The 15,167-nt window shown below is 44.6% G+C and overlaps 1 protein-coding gene across 5 annotated transcripts in view; it reads right to left on the bottom strand.

The window, feature by feature from the left end:
* The window catches only part of Bach2 (BTB domain and CNC homolog 2), a 340,628-nt gene that overhangs the window by 50,459 nt on the left and 275,002 nt on the right, over positions 1 to 15,167 (bottom strand). The window lies entirely within an intron of this gene.

Genomic DNA, 15,167 nt, shown 5'->3' with positions numbered 1-15,167 from the left:
TGTCCACGAATTTGACATTAACCAAATGGCTTTCATGTTACTTATTTTAAGTAATGGATTTGCTGACTGAAAAACACTGCAACCATCTCAGAGAAATCGTGCATGGAGATTGAACAGTCTAAATGGGCAGAGAGGACAAATATGGGTAGTTTAATCATAAGCCAGTGCCATAACTGGCGTGAATGACAGAATATCGAGAAGGTGCTACAGGGTGTGGTGGAGGGGCACTTGATCCTAAATGGCCTTTTCTTACTGGCTAAGATCGTATCTACCTGCACTTTGCTCCCAGGGTACTCTCTCACTCTCTCACTAGCAGTATCGACGTCTCCTTTGGACTTTGGGGGCCTTTCACTTTACACAGAATATGGAGTTCATCTCCTCCTGTTTACCATGATGATACGTATTTGTTCACTGCAAACTAGAAGACAAAACAAAATATAGAAGAAAACTAGACCAATGCCAAGATCTGGGAGCTTATTCATAACCTGTCTCCAAGAAAAAGCACAGTCTGTGTTGAGCCATCCAACTTTGAACTCCTGGACTAAAAATTATCCAAACCGTCTATTCTGTTTTCCGTTCTTTAGATACCACCAGGTCACCAAAACTGCAGCCCACATTTGCATAAGCCAAAGGCATGGGAAAATCTCGGGCAGTGGATACGTAAAGCGAAGATTCTTCCTACAGCCATGCAACTGGAATATTTTTACACTGACTATTTTACCCACCCACAGCCTGGGTAAAATGAAAACTGAAAACCACACCTGGATGTCCAGATCAACATGGGGCCGTGCCCCCTCATGAGTGCTGAGTGCATGTGCTCTGGCTTATTTTACTACTGTGATCAAGACCATTGTAGCTCCAATTAGCAGATTTTACCGTGAGTTATTTTCATCCTGCTTATCTCTTGTGCAGGTTCATTGTATGTAGTATTTCACCCTTGGTTTGCATCGCTGTCAGGTGTCATGCAACTGGGTAGACATCCATCAACTTTCAGCATTTTTTTTAAACCACTGAGTGAAGTCAGAGCAGGCTTTTTTTTGTATTGATGACAAAGAGATACTTGAATCTGAGTAGGATTTGAAGATGAAAATGGTTTCACTTGAAGCTAGCTTAGTTGTTAATGTTTGGAAAGAAAAGAATATGTCAAAAATGTCAGATGGAAGACAGCCAAGTGAGACTAGATACAACGATAATCAATCTGATCGCCAGTGACTTCCGTCTTACATTGAGAGGAACACGCTCATGCTGAGGGAGAATATTCAACACCCTATGGTGACACATGACTCCTAAGAACTCCCTGAATGTAGGGTTCCCTTCCTGTAATAGCTATGTTGAGCTCCTAAGAAACTAAATTACAAGAGCATCAGAGGAAGTTGAAGAAATGTGGTTATAAGTGAGGATTTGTTATTCTCCCTCTTAACTCCTTAAAAAAAAACCCATAGGTTGGGCTGGGTATGGTGGCTCCCACTTGCATTGTCAGCACCGGGGATGCTGAGGCAGGGTTATGAGTCTGAGGCCAGTCATGATTACACAAAAAGATCTTGCACTTAAGTGGGGAGCGGTTAATAAGAGGCTAATGACTATTCAAACTATTCAAAGGGTTCAATAAGTTATGGTGGATGCTCAGCTGTAGAGGGGGCATGCCCATCAATTCTCCCCTCCCAAGCCTCAGCTGGAGGATTAGAAGGGGTCGTGTAAAATGCTGTCTCCTGGGCATGACATGAATTCATAGCACCTATGGTCGTCTGCCTAAGACTTGTACAAGATCCAGCCAGTTAAAGACCCCAGGAGAGAGGAGGAGGGGCTCCCGAGGCCCCAGCCTTAGCTGAGGAGCTACCCACAGTTGATGGGTGCTGGAGAAGGGGCAGTTACTTTCCTATGGGGGCAGAGTGCCCGCTAGTTTGCTGTCCATGCCACAGGGTGTGACTCTACACCCATGTGCTATGGGCAACATCAACTAGATTTATTGTGTTTAAGTAAAAATGGGCACGGACTTTGGAGGGCAATGTATTGGTGGGAAGGTAGAGAAAGAGGGGTGGGGTGGAGGACGTAATCGATCATACCCGATACATGAATAAAAAGTGCACCGCCTAAATAAAAAGTGAAAATAAAAAAGAGGGATCCTGAATCTAAATAAATAAATACATAAGTGAACCAATCATAGGTTGGGGGAGCAGTAAGTGTCTTTGACACTGCCCTTCCTCAAGTCCCTGTCACCTGGAGCAAAGGGACAAACCGAGGTATTCTGCTCCGGCCTGACAGGGTGAGGCAGGACTTTGCAATGGTCAGCTAGCAAGCAGAAGGTCTGTAACCAACTCTACTGCTGTTGGCACTAAGAAAGGTGTACCAGGCTGGAAGGAAAGTGATGGTTTATGGGAAAGAGTTTCTTAGTGGTGCATGGGAAATAGCGTCTAAGGAAGTCAGCTCATGGAGTCTCAGTGTACTGCTAAGATGGTGGTCAGAGGAAGTGAAGGTAAGAAGTTAAGGGGAGGACCTCATTGTACAGGAGAGGTGGTACCCAGCAACTGGAGGTGGAGGAGGAGCCTATGACTCTCAAAGCTCAGCAATACCCTGGGAAGACACAGGAACAGGACCTCCCGGCAGCAAGCTCAGAGCCCCAAGTTAAGTTACCAGGGAGAGGGTAGAGTTAGATTTCCCAGAGGCCTTTTCTTTTTTTAAGAGATGAAAGTCAAGCTGGAGAGATGGCTTAGCAGTTAAGAGCACTGGCTTCTCTTCTAGAGGACCAGGGTTCAATTCCTAGCACCCACATGGCAGCTCACAACTGCCTGCCTGTAACTCCTGTTCTAGGGCATCTGACACCCTCATGTAGATATGCACACAGACAAAACATCAATGTGCATAAAATAAAAATAAACAAATTATATATATAGTATATTTTAAAAAAGAGAGAAAAGTCTTTTTTCCCCCAGACTGGTTAGATTTTGTGTTTGGATGCAGATAGAATCTAGAAGCATCTCCCACCCCCAACTCCAGACAAATTTCAGAATTATACTTCACTATTCAGGCTTTTCAGGTCCATGTTTAGATATACTCTGGCTTGTACAAATTATAATACATACGTGACAACCATTTGATAGACCACAGAGCTATTTCTCTGGTATCTGCTCTTCTCAGCAGGTTGGGGACAGATGTGTGAAGAGTCCTATTCTCCTTTTGGAGGCAGCCATTCTGGGCAAGCGCAATGCCTGCCTACCTGGATTTACACTCTGATTTTGCACTGTCCAGCGTAACAGGGTGGTCCCAACATGTTCTCTTCTCCCAGTTGCTTCTAACTGTGTGTTCCTGTTTTGGCTATTCCTCTTGCATGTTTGGGGGTGGGCACATAAGATCAGAGATGAAGAACATGGCCGTAGGGACTGCAGAACAGACGCTGGCTGCCACTCAGCCAGTTCTCATCTGTCCCCCATAGCTTGATTTTGCCTGCCTGAGGCTTCTAAGTGCATCAGTTTAAACATCTGGGGAATATCCCAAATATGTCTGGGAAATCCCCTTCTCATCCTTTCAGAGTTCTCTCCAAATCAACAAACCGATCTGAATGGGGCCCAATCCGTGCCTAGATTTCATGGTGTTCTCCGTCTCTCTGTCTCTGTCTCTGTCTCTGTCTCTGTTTCTCTCTCTCTCTCTCTCTCTCTCTCTCTCTCTCTCTCTCTCTCTCTCTCTCTCTCGTTTGGTTTTCGAGAGAGGGTTTCCTTGTGTAGTGCTGGCTGTCCTAGATTCTCTCTGCAGACCAGGCTGGCCTCGAACTCATAGAGATGTGCTTGCTTCTGCCTCCCAACTCCCGAGATTACAGGCATGCACCACTGCACCCAGCTTTCATGGTGTTTAAAAAAAAAAAAATTCACTCGTTCGACAAGTATTTATTGAGTACCCACTATATGCTAGGCATTGTGCTAGAGACTCTAGGACAGAATGGCCCACAAATCAGGGACAAAGTCTGAGCTCATGCTCTAGTCCAGTATGGCAGTCATGAGCTAGGAGTGGCATTTAACTACACTTAAGAAAAATGGAAAAGAAAATGTGGTTTCTCAGTCATACTGCTGCGTTTCAAGTGCTCGACAGCTTCACAAGCAGATGGCTACCATCATGAAGTGTTGTTCCTGTCTTTACAGAGGTGCCTCCTGCTCCATGCTGATGAGCTACACCCTGAGAGGGTCAGTGAGCACAGCCAGGCTGGTCGACTGAGGACACAGAAACCATTTTCGGGCTTTGCTATTTTCCTCCCATCTTTAAAAGTTAACTCTGTGTTCCTCTTCTTTAACATGCCGTTCCATGGCCTTGGAACTTTTCCTTACTGCCTGCAACAATACTGCCACCCTCTTGTTTTCCTCTATTACCTTTTATGCATTCTGCCCAGTTGATCATTAAAGGGCCTATACTATACCACCTGTCTCTCTCAGCCTGGCATGAAAGAGTCTTTCTGATAGGGCTCTATTAACTTGTCCTGCTTCTATTAGCTTGTTCTGCCCTGCCTTTCTCTCCTCTAAACTAGAGCAGCAGAAATGAGGCTACAGATACCCTCTTACATCATCCCTGTCCCTTCTGTGTAAGAGCTTCTAACTTACAAGGAAAAATGGTTGCAAACTCAGGTTTAACATATGAGTTACACTAGCTTGGTTTTCTCTTCTGAGAAAAGATCTTTTACTCTGTGGCCCAGGCTGTAACTCATTATGTGGCGCAAGCTCATCTTGAGCTCACAGCAACCCTCCTGCTTCAATCTCCCAAGTGCTAGAACTTCGGCGTGCACATAGGTATAGCTATGAGTTCAAATATACATGTAAATAAACACATTTTTAAATTTTGTTTAGTTTTTTCAAGACAGGTTTCTCTGTGTAGCCTTGACTGTCCTGAAGCTTGCTCTGTAGACCGGGCTGGCTTTGAACTCACAGAGATCTGCCTGCCTCTGACTCCCAAGTGCTGGGATTAAACCACCGACTGGCCACAGTAATTTTTTTAAAAATGTTCTTATAGATAAGCTAAAATTGTGCTCTATATATTCATAGTTTTGAAAATCCTCGGATTAGGAGCCTGGACAAGTACTCTTACTGAGGCCTGGGGGTGAAGGGTTTTGACCATGGCCTGTCCTATATTCCCATGTAACACATGCGAGGAGAATGTGTATGACTCCCCTGCAGTGAGGAATAGGCAGTCTGGAGAGAGAAGTTGGGCATGAGGTTCTGAGCTCTTATCAGCAGCTCCTGGAGTATTCCCGAGGCAGTAAGAGCAGATGGAGCAAAGCTGACAAAGAGTAGGGGACTCCCCGAATGTCTATTGTGCCCCACATTTTTAGAAGGAAGCATCCAACCGAGGAGCCCCTGCCTCCCAAGGACTCTCTTCCCTGGAGAAGGTGGATGGGAGTCTGGTTGATGGGTGGCATTGGAGGCCCAGCCTACAGCTTCTAGGCTCAGTGATGACAGCTCATGTCCCCTCTGTTTAGTTCAGAACTCTAGACTTTGTGAGGAGATGGTCAGGGAAGGACAGGGTGCTAAGATTCTCACATCAACAATAAACAAACATCCAGCAATCCCTGCAGAGTCCCAGAGAGCAATGTAGGGTTGACTCTGGGGCCAGCACGTGACACCATCTGAAGGACAACCTAGGGGCTGAGCTTCCAGCATCTCTGCAGTCTTTGTCAAAAATCTTCATTTTCTTGAAAAAAGGGAGGGAAACCTGACTCTTGAAATGATAGGGATTTTATGTAACTCTTCTGCCATTTTTTTTCTTCCTTCTCCTGTATCGCCAAGCCCTAGAAAACCGGCATTGAAACACTACAGGAAGAAGCTAGGCAGTTGAAAGGCCTCCCAACAGCTGTTAATGGTTGTCATGTGCAGGCAGACGCTGGGGCTGGCAGGAAGGGAGCCGAAAAGAGCTTACAGCAGTGTCTTCCAGGATTCAGTCATTTGAGATGTTGGAGGGGAGAATCTGAAGAAGCAAAACACAACTGTTTGGAAATAGTAAAGGAGCTGGAGGGATGAGGGCTGTGGCTGCTGATTCGCAGACATCGCCCCTGGGAAAGAAGCGAGAAGATGGGCCAAAGCTGGGGAGACAAATGTTGGAGGTGACAAGACCCTAGTTCTTTGCCTGTGGGGGTGCTGAACTGTGGACTGGGGGAGGTTGGTGAGGATGGCTCTTTCTGGTGTGTTTTCAGTCTGCTTTTCTTTTGTGGAATGCTGATCCCAGTCCAGGATGGGGAGCCAGGGGAGGGCTGCTTCTCTTAGGGCCGCACAGCCTGGTCTGAAGACAGTGCGTCCAGAGAAGTTCTTTGTCAACTTGCTCTCTACTGGATCCTGAAACTCGGTTTTTAATCCTTTGCCCTGAAATCCAGCTTCCATTTCTGCTTTTTAATTATAGTCAGTCTTTCTATGCATCACCGTAGGACTTCATGAACGATTTCTTTTCACTTTCTTTAAATTTTTTATAATGATATTCACAACAGAAGAAGCCCTGTCATTCCCTTCAGTACACAATACTGTAAACGTTCCCATGATGCCTCAGTACACATTACTGTAAACATTCCCATGATGCCTCGGTACACATTACTGTAAACGTCCCCATGATGCTTTCAACAAATAAAACCCAAATCTTCGGCAGGAAGTCCATCTGAATTATGCTTGACCTTTCTGAGCTTGGTAGCAACCACTCAGAACCTAGACAGGAAAGTGGCAGATGACTCAAGCTTGACTGGGAACAAGCCATGCCAAAATAACTACAGTTTTGATGGCAGTACTGCTGAGATGACACAGTAGAAGCATCCTGGGAATTCAACCTGGCTACTAACACCTTCTGAGTCGCTCTAAATAATATGAAAAATGAGGCCCGAGGATGACAGTAAAATCAAACCATCATCAACCGGTTGGTGGACTGGGGTCAACTTCACCCTGGGAGAAGTGCTGTCACTGTGACCCAGCTCCCCTTGTCTTGCTTACTAGTGTCTATCTTGGACTTAGAGAACACACGCATAGCATGAGTGAGCTACTCAGGCAGGCAGAGTGGAGATCCCCAATGAGGACCACAGGATGATGGATTAGGCACACACACTGACTCAATTGTACAAAATCAATGTAAAATCCTGTAGTGGGATAAGAAAACTCAACAGGACAAGGGAGTCCTAACTCTGATACTTTCTGGAAAATATTACACAGTCCTAGGGTACATTAAGAGATACATAACTTGAGGCTGGGAATGAAAGTTTCACTGCTCAGAGCATAGTGACACTCCTGCATTTGGTCCCAGAACTACTTGTGAGGAGCCATCCAGACTCACAAGAATCATGGCAATCACTGAATCCACAACTCAGGTGGTCCTCGGGGCAAGGACCCAAGAGAAGGGGACTTATGGAGACCCATGTGAGGCTCTTTTCAGGGACCTAATGAGCTATCATGCAAAGATGAGACTTGAGTTGTTCTTGTCCACACCGGGGCCATAAATAAAACAGCGACTGAAAACACAGAGGAAGCTCTCTGTTACAAACAAGGGAAGGCATTTCTAGCAATCATAGTTAGTGTAAATGGAAGGAGTCCTTTTGAACGCTGGTAAACACTCACTGCTGCAAGAGTTGATGCCAATTCTGCAGGGCCACCTATGCCATTATTACAATCCCAGACTGGCTGGGAGGCCACACTCTAACATACCTTATATTAGTATTGTTATAGTTCTCACTGCATGCAGGCAATGGAGCCCAGGGCCCTGTGCACGCTAGGCAGGCACTCTTCTACAGAGCTATAGCTCTTATTTATTTTATTTAAATGTACAGAGGATCCCCTCCTCCTGTCTAATTAAAAAATTTTTATACAATGCATTTTGATCATGTTTTCCCTTCCTCCAACTCCTCCCAAATATTCTCCACTTCCCTACTCATTCAACTTTGTTTCTTCTTTCTCTTTCAAACAACAACAACAACAACACAAAAGAGAAAATCAAAACAAACAACTGAACAGCAAATCAATAAGACAAACAATGCCCCTAAGGAACACAAAATCCATACACACAAAAAACCCCTATGGGGCCCATTTTATGTTGCTGACTTGCCTTGTTACTCTCCAACCTTTGATGTCCCTCAGCTCATTACTCAAGAATCGGAACAGTAGAGTAGTCCTTAAATAGCTCACACACTAAGGGATTGGAATAAGGAAATACTTGATAATATTTTCATTTACTCTGGATACCATGGGTAAAGATACTGGCTAGCGAGTAGACAAAATAACTTCCCTAATTCCCCCATAAGCATGTGAAAGACACCTCTATCAAACTATGTTAGGCTGGAATGCTGACCCAGTCCAACCAGTCGGCTAAGATTTAAAAAAAAAATGTGCAGAGAACACAGGAGCCTTGATAGGATATACGCTGCCAGGTGGTGTGAAGAAAGCCAGGGCGTCAGTGATTTCCTGTGTCTCCAAAGGTCATCATTTCTAGTCAGACCCTTAAAATCAAATAATGCAGACTGAGTTGTCTCAGTTTCAAGACATTTGTAAGGCATTATTTTCAAGCATTAGCTTCCCTCCTTGAACAAACCTTCTATTTAGCCCTGCTGGGTGAGCAAGTGTAGTCAGTCACACAGGCCACAGTGAGCAGCAGGCCCTAGCTTGTATTTTCCTGGGCTTGACATAATGACTGAGCCATTTAAAAATATCGTAAATGCTGTACACACCCCAAGATTCTATATACCTTGAAGTGGCAGGAGGAAAAAAAAAAAAAGCCCAAAGCCTTTCCTTTTAAATAATCTCTTGGCAGCCTTTCACCTTAATCACTCAGTCACCTCATCCACGTTAATCACCTTTGGACACATTTTAGAATAGAGCCAGGCAGGACTGAAATCTTTGGTAGCAAAAGGAAAAGAAACCAGATTTAATGTAGGAAGAACAGAGAAGGGAAGGCCGGGAAGCGAGCAAGGCGAGGGTGAAGTGCACAGTCTAAAACAAGCGCTGATAGCCAATAGATCCCAATGAAGAAAAGGCAGAGCTCAGAGAACACAGCTCTACATGAAATAAAGGTTACAGGGACGTTTCTGGAATCCTAAGATCTCTCGTCTTCTGTTTAGTTGTCTGTTCTGAGCCAACAGCCTGCCCCTGACCTGGGTTGCAAATTCTAGATAGGTCTAAATTATGGATTTGAATGCAAACCCTCGACATAAAATTGAAGCAAGTGATCAGCTGAGGCCTCATATTACAATAGGCAGAGGAGGGGCCTTGTTTTGACAACTGGCTTTTGATCACAGATGATCACATTAGTACCAAGGCTGACCCATCAGTTCTCTAAGACAGAGCACGGAAATATGCTTGGCTGGCTAGATAATCATGGTTTCCTAAAACAACAACAACAACAACAACAACAACAACAACAACCAACCCCAACAAAAAACTCTTTTTCTTTCTATTTGGCCCAGAACTTTTGATGCTGCTACTTCAGCCTTATAAGCGCTGGTATTACATGTGTTTATCACCATGCTTGGACTCAGAAGTCTTTTATCTGGCTTCAAGATGTTCAGATTTCTCGAACCTTTTCATTGTGGTAGCCTGAGACTATACGTAGTAATAAACAGCTGCAGAAACAAGGCTCTCCTGGCAGAGGGTTGAAAGGCCACAGTGTGTACCATAGGCACCTCCCACGGGCTCATGTTGTCAAGTCTCTATTCTAAGCGTACACTGAAATCCGCAGAACTTCAGCTATTCCTGAAGAATTCTCATGAAAAGCCTTCAGCATTTTGGGGGGGGGGGCGATGAGGGGGTGAGGCAAGGATCTGAATAAATAAGTCGGCATTATTTTAAGAGCAGACTGTAGGAATCTTGGAGGTCGAGCAGAAGAGGCAAAAGAATGCTAATGAATAGTGTAGAAGCTGCCAGGGCCTGCTCTTGAGGAACAAAATATGCTTAGAATGCATGTCTCTCATGGAGCCACTTTTCAGGGCAAAGAACAAAGGGAAAATTGGCTTTAAAAAAAAAGAAAGGCAGCCTGTGAAATTCAGTGACACGTCAGAGGTCACTGGCAAAAAATGTCTGGGAACCAGGGCTATACTCTGGCTGAAGCTTGCAGGGCTATGCAGCCACTAACTCTGCGTCTCATGTCACTATGAACAGGGCCACGTCCTAGCTATCAGTTCTCTTTCTCCCACTGAAACCCCCAACAGCGCCAAGAGCAAGGTGAGCCCCCTTCGTAAGCTCTCTGTGGGCGAGTAGGAGCCCAAGGCAAAGGTCAATGCAACCTGGAAGTTAACTTTTTTTTTGTTCATCTGAGCTGGCAGATATCAACTTTTAATAAATTAATTTGTAAACTGAAAAATCCCACTACAAGATTTTATAAGGCACTCCTAATTACCCTATTGTGAGATAGGCAGCTGAACCTGAAACCTACCTCATCCCTTGGGTGGGCGGCTTTGTTTGTTTCCACTGTTTGCCTACTTACGTTGCCAAGAGCCTGTCATTGGTTGGCCTTACTTCCTAAGCAACTAGAGTCCTTTTCAGGAAGTCCACCCAACTGTCAGTCTCTCCTCCACCCCCCAACCCCCCTCCCACCCCCCGCTCCCCAGCTTCCTGTATAGATTTTCCCATCTCACTTAGTGGCAAGTCTCATCTTACTGTCTAATTGACGGTTATCCTGTATTCTCTCCTTGCATTCTTTCTCCTGCACTGTCACAGGAGACACTACTTGTATTGTTTTGTCCTGACCCCTTGTTGGGCAAGTCACAACGCTGTATTTAAGGCTGCCATTTAAAAAGAGAAGTTAAGATTACGTCCCCATTTTTCTTCCTTCCTTCCTTCCTTCCTTCCTTCCTTCCTTCCTTCCTTCCTTCCTTCCTCTCTACTCCTCATTCTTCTTTCTCTCCTTCCCTTCCTCCTCTCTCTTCTCTTCTTCCTCTTCCTCCTTCCCCTCCCTCCCTCCCCCATCCCCCCCCTCTCTATGTGCCACCCTGCATATATGGAGCTCAGAGGAGAATCTTGGGTGTCAGTTCTCGCCTTCTGTTTTGTTTGAGATAGTGTCTTGCTCCCTGCTACCATGCGTATGCCAGGCTAGCTGGCCTGTGAACTTCTGGGAATTCTCTTATCTCTGCTTCCTATTTCCCTGTAAGAGCACTGGGATTGCACACACACACACACACACACACACACACACACACACACACACACACACACACGGTTTTATGTGGGTCTTGGGGATTCATGCTTGCGTGCTGTGGTGGTTTGAATGAGAATGCCACCTTCGTAGGCTCCTTTATTTGAATGTTTGGCCCCTAGTTGGTTTAAGAAGAATTGGGAGGTGTGGCTTTGCTGGAGGACCTGTGTCACTCAGGGTAGGCTCTGAGGTTTCAAAAGCCTATGCCATGCTCAGCTTGTGCCCCACCACGGCCCCCCGCCCCGCCCCCTCTTTGTCTACCTGCCTGCCTGCCTACTGCTATGCTGGTCATGGACTAAAATTATATGCCAGATCCCAGTTAAATGTCTTTCTTACAAGCTGCTTTGGTCATTGTGTCTCTCCGCACGAGGAAAACAGTAACAGGATATGGCAAGCGCTTTATTTACTGAGCTGTCACCCGTCCTTATTTCCTCAACATCTGGAGTCCTTTCAGGAAGCTCTTGTCTATGCCTATATCTTGAAGGGCTTTCCCTATTTTTCCCCAGAGTCTTAGGTGTTATATTAAGGTCTCTGACCCATTTGAAGTTGATTTTTCTTTGTGCAGACTGAGAGATAGGGACCTAGTCTATACATGTGTGGCTAGGTGGCTTATCTAACATCAGGCCGAAGAGGCTGCCTTCCCTAGAAATAGCAGCTAATACCACTTCTCCCTTAATTTCTGTCTGTAATATTCTGTTTTATTTTGCTTCTAGCACTTATTGTACTTTAAACGATCACATTTTATTTGCCTTACCTGCTATATAGGTCCATGAGAGTACTGGGTTTCCCTGTGGCCAAATACTCAGCCTCAAACTCAGCTGAGGGTGGGACAGGTACTCAGTAGAAACTTCTCTTCTTCTCCCCTCCTCTCGTTTCCCTTACCTCTCCTCCTCCTCTTTGGTTTCCTACCTCCATTTCCCCATCCCCCCTTTCCTCTTCTCCTCCCTACCCTGCCTCCCTCTTGCCCCCTTCTCTTCTCTCCTCTCCTTCATGACAGCAATCTTACTCTGTTGCCTAGGCTAACCCCAAATCCCTCGGCTCAAGAGGTCTTTCTGTCTCAGCGTCTCAAGTAGCCAAGGCAACAGTCATGAGCTACTTGACTTGGCTCACGACACAAACCAACCAACAAACAAACAATCACAACCCACATCTATTATCTGTTTTTCCCAACTTATTTTGTTGTTGTTGTTGTTGTTAAACGGGAAAATTCTGATTTGCAGAAAAGATGAAAGAGATGTACATCCATCTATATTTATCTGGGCTGAATCTTGGATTCTGGAAGGAGATGGATTTATGCTAAATTGCTAAATTTTGCCAAACTTTATGCCCTCCTTTCTTTATAAATATCTATTTATACATGTAAGATGACATATAAATCTCACCACCTTCTTCCCCAACCATCTGAGAGTAAAATCCTGACACTGTGACACTTTACCTCCAAGCACTTCACCATCATCTGAGAACAAGAATATTTTGTATTACCCAAGGAAAAGCAATGCTGACAGCACAGTGAAAGCTTTCATTTACAGCTTCTGCTCTGTCTCTGGCTGCTCTGGGGACGCCCTTCAGGTCTCGCATGGCCTCAGTGTAGGTCAGATGACACACTGCATTTGTTTTTGCTCATCCCCTCTAATCTAGGACAAAACTTCTCATCATCCTGACTTTGTGACAATGATGCTTTTTAAGAGTTCAGTCTAGTTACCACAAAGAATGCTCCACAAATGAAATATGTTAACTAATTGCTCTGAATTTAAAAAGTCAACCTATTTTGTTTCTCTGTTGTTAATTAATAAAAATAAAATAAAATAAAAGTGATTTAATTTTTCTATTTGTCTTAAAATTTCAAGTTTGCTGATTATCAACTATTACATATTTCAATAGCTTTACTTTGTAAAACATTTAAAAATGGCTGCAGCTCAACAGCAAATGCAAAGCTGCATTGGTTTATTCTCGTGACAGCACACTCTCAGAACCTACTTGCTCTCTGCAGTGGCCTTTCCCAGTAGCTTTTTTGATATCTTTTTTTCTATCATTATTATAAAAGGCGCCTGTGTACATATAACCCACACATACATGCATCAGTATATTCATGAATGTATTTTTATATTGGAAGTGTATATTACTGTTCCTTGTTTCTTCAAATGGAAGTGTAACACACAGGAGACATGGACCCATAGCACATCGTTCCTAGATTGGATTCTGGCACAAACAGAGAGGGAGGAAGGCAGGGTGAACCTCAAAGACTCTAGCACTCTAGGCTTCCAGGACCTGTGGCAGATGGTGGCAGCTTTACTGTGTCTTTCTTCAACAAAGCACAGCTAAGGGTGGAATAGCCTCTTATTTTGAAATGATGACTGTAGAGATGGACACATCTTTGAAGCAGCAACTACTGGAGATGTTCCGCACACACCCAGAGCCTGGAGCAAGCCTATGGAGTAACTGTCTGAAGGAAAGACATGTATAGAACCTTCCATTAATCTCAGGATGGGTATGCCAGGGAGCAAGTCAGGTGGGTGCTCCTCAAACTTTCCCTGCCTTCTTCACAGCTACACAACCTTTCACCTGAAGGCTAGAACTTGCTTATCTGGGTCAGAGCCTGAAGCAAAGGCCCCTACTTATAGAGGAAGAGAGAGAGAGAAATAGATAGAGAGAGAGAGAGAGAGAGAGAGAGAGAGAGAGAGAGAGAGGGAGAGAAAGAGAGAGAGACTATGAGAACAGAAGACATATATACAAGGGGCAAAGGTTTCAATGCTGTAGGTAAAGTTTAACCAAGGCTGTACACTAAAAATTTATTTTTTTACATTTATTTATTTCCATGCATGTTCATACATCAGAAGAAAACCTGCAGGACTTGTTTGTCTCCTTCCACAATGTGGGTCCCGGGATTGATCTCAGGCCATCAGACTCGGCAGCAAGCACTTCTACTCACCAAGAAATCCCACAGATGCGGAGCCCTCTCACAGACCAAGAAAGAATAATGCCCCACTGTTCTCTGCTGTGGGAGTAGTTTTAAGATAGGGTCTCATGTAGCACAGGTAAGCCAGGAGCTGGCTGACCTTCAACTCCTGCCCTACCACTGGAGAGGCCATGGTGACAAGCTTGTGGGCCATCACCCCAGGTGTAGAAGGTAATGAGGTTTTACACCCAAGGCCTTTGGGGTACTAGGTGGTACTCTGCCTGCTGGGTTACAGCATCTCTTACACTTGTGTGTTAGAAGGGAGTACAAGAAGTCTAGCTTTGCCTCTTAGGTTGATTTTCATTCAACTACTGAGTCTGTGAACACAAGCGTATTTAGCTGAGCTCCAAAGCTGGTGTTTTAGGCACCTTGAGAACTGCAAGCAGCAAGAAGGGTCCAGGAAAGATGGTGGCACACTGATGCCTTTGGAACAAAACCCACGAGCAGTAGGGCCTTTGAGAACAGGAAGCCACATTGCATCTCTATGTTCCCAGTGTTATGTCTCATATCTCACCTGGTCTTCCTTTTCTTCTAATAACCTTATGTTATCTCTACACAAACAAAACAGTGGGATGGTAGGGTGTGAGAAAATGCAGATAAAAAAAAAAGCCATCTATTGTTTCCCCACTATTCAGCATTTCACCACTGTTGACACTTAGCATGTCTTTCTGGGTCCTCCCTTGTGCACACACAGCACCCACTCAGACCTGCAGTTTTTAATCTGACCGAGCTCATACTGAACATGTTATTGCTCTTCATTGAACCCCCTGTCCCCTCATGACCTCTTATCTAATATTCAGATCATATTTGAGTTTTTTCCAGTGCTCCCATAATGCCTTTTATAACTTCTATGTCCAACCCAGCCATCACCATAGCACTAGTTACTGTTTCTAATGTCTGAGGCTCTTACATACTGTTTAATCTGGCCAGACCCATTTCTATGCCTCTGATTTACTGTGGGAATCAGGCTGCTTGTTTCGCAGAATGTCTCTAGATTTGTCTTGTTGCTTTTTCATAGTGTTTGGTTTTTTCTTCTTCCTCACTTTTTTCAATTGGAAATTACTTCTAAAAGTGTTAAGAGATCAAG

The sequence above is a fragment of the Acomys russatus genome, chromosome 2, assembly GCF_903995435.1.
Source record: "Acomys russatus chromosome 2, mAcoRus1.1, whole genome shotgun sequence".
NCBI classification, from domain to species: Eukaryota; Metazoa; Chordata; class Mammalia; order Rodentia; family Muridae; genus Acomys; species Acomys russatus.
Note: the sequence above shows the minus strand (reverse complement) of the source record. Positions and strands in the feature narration are given on the sequence as shown.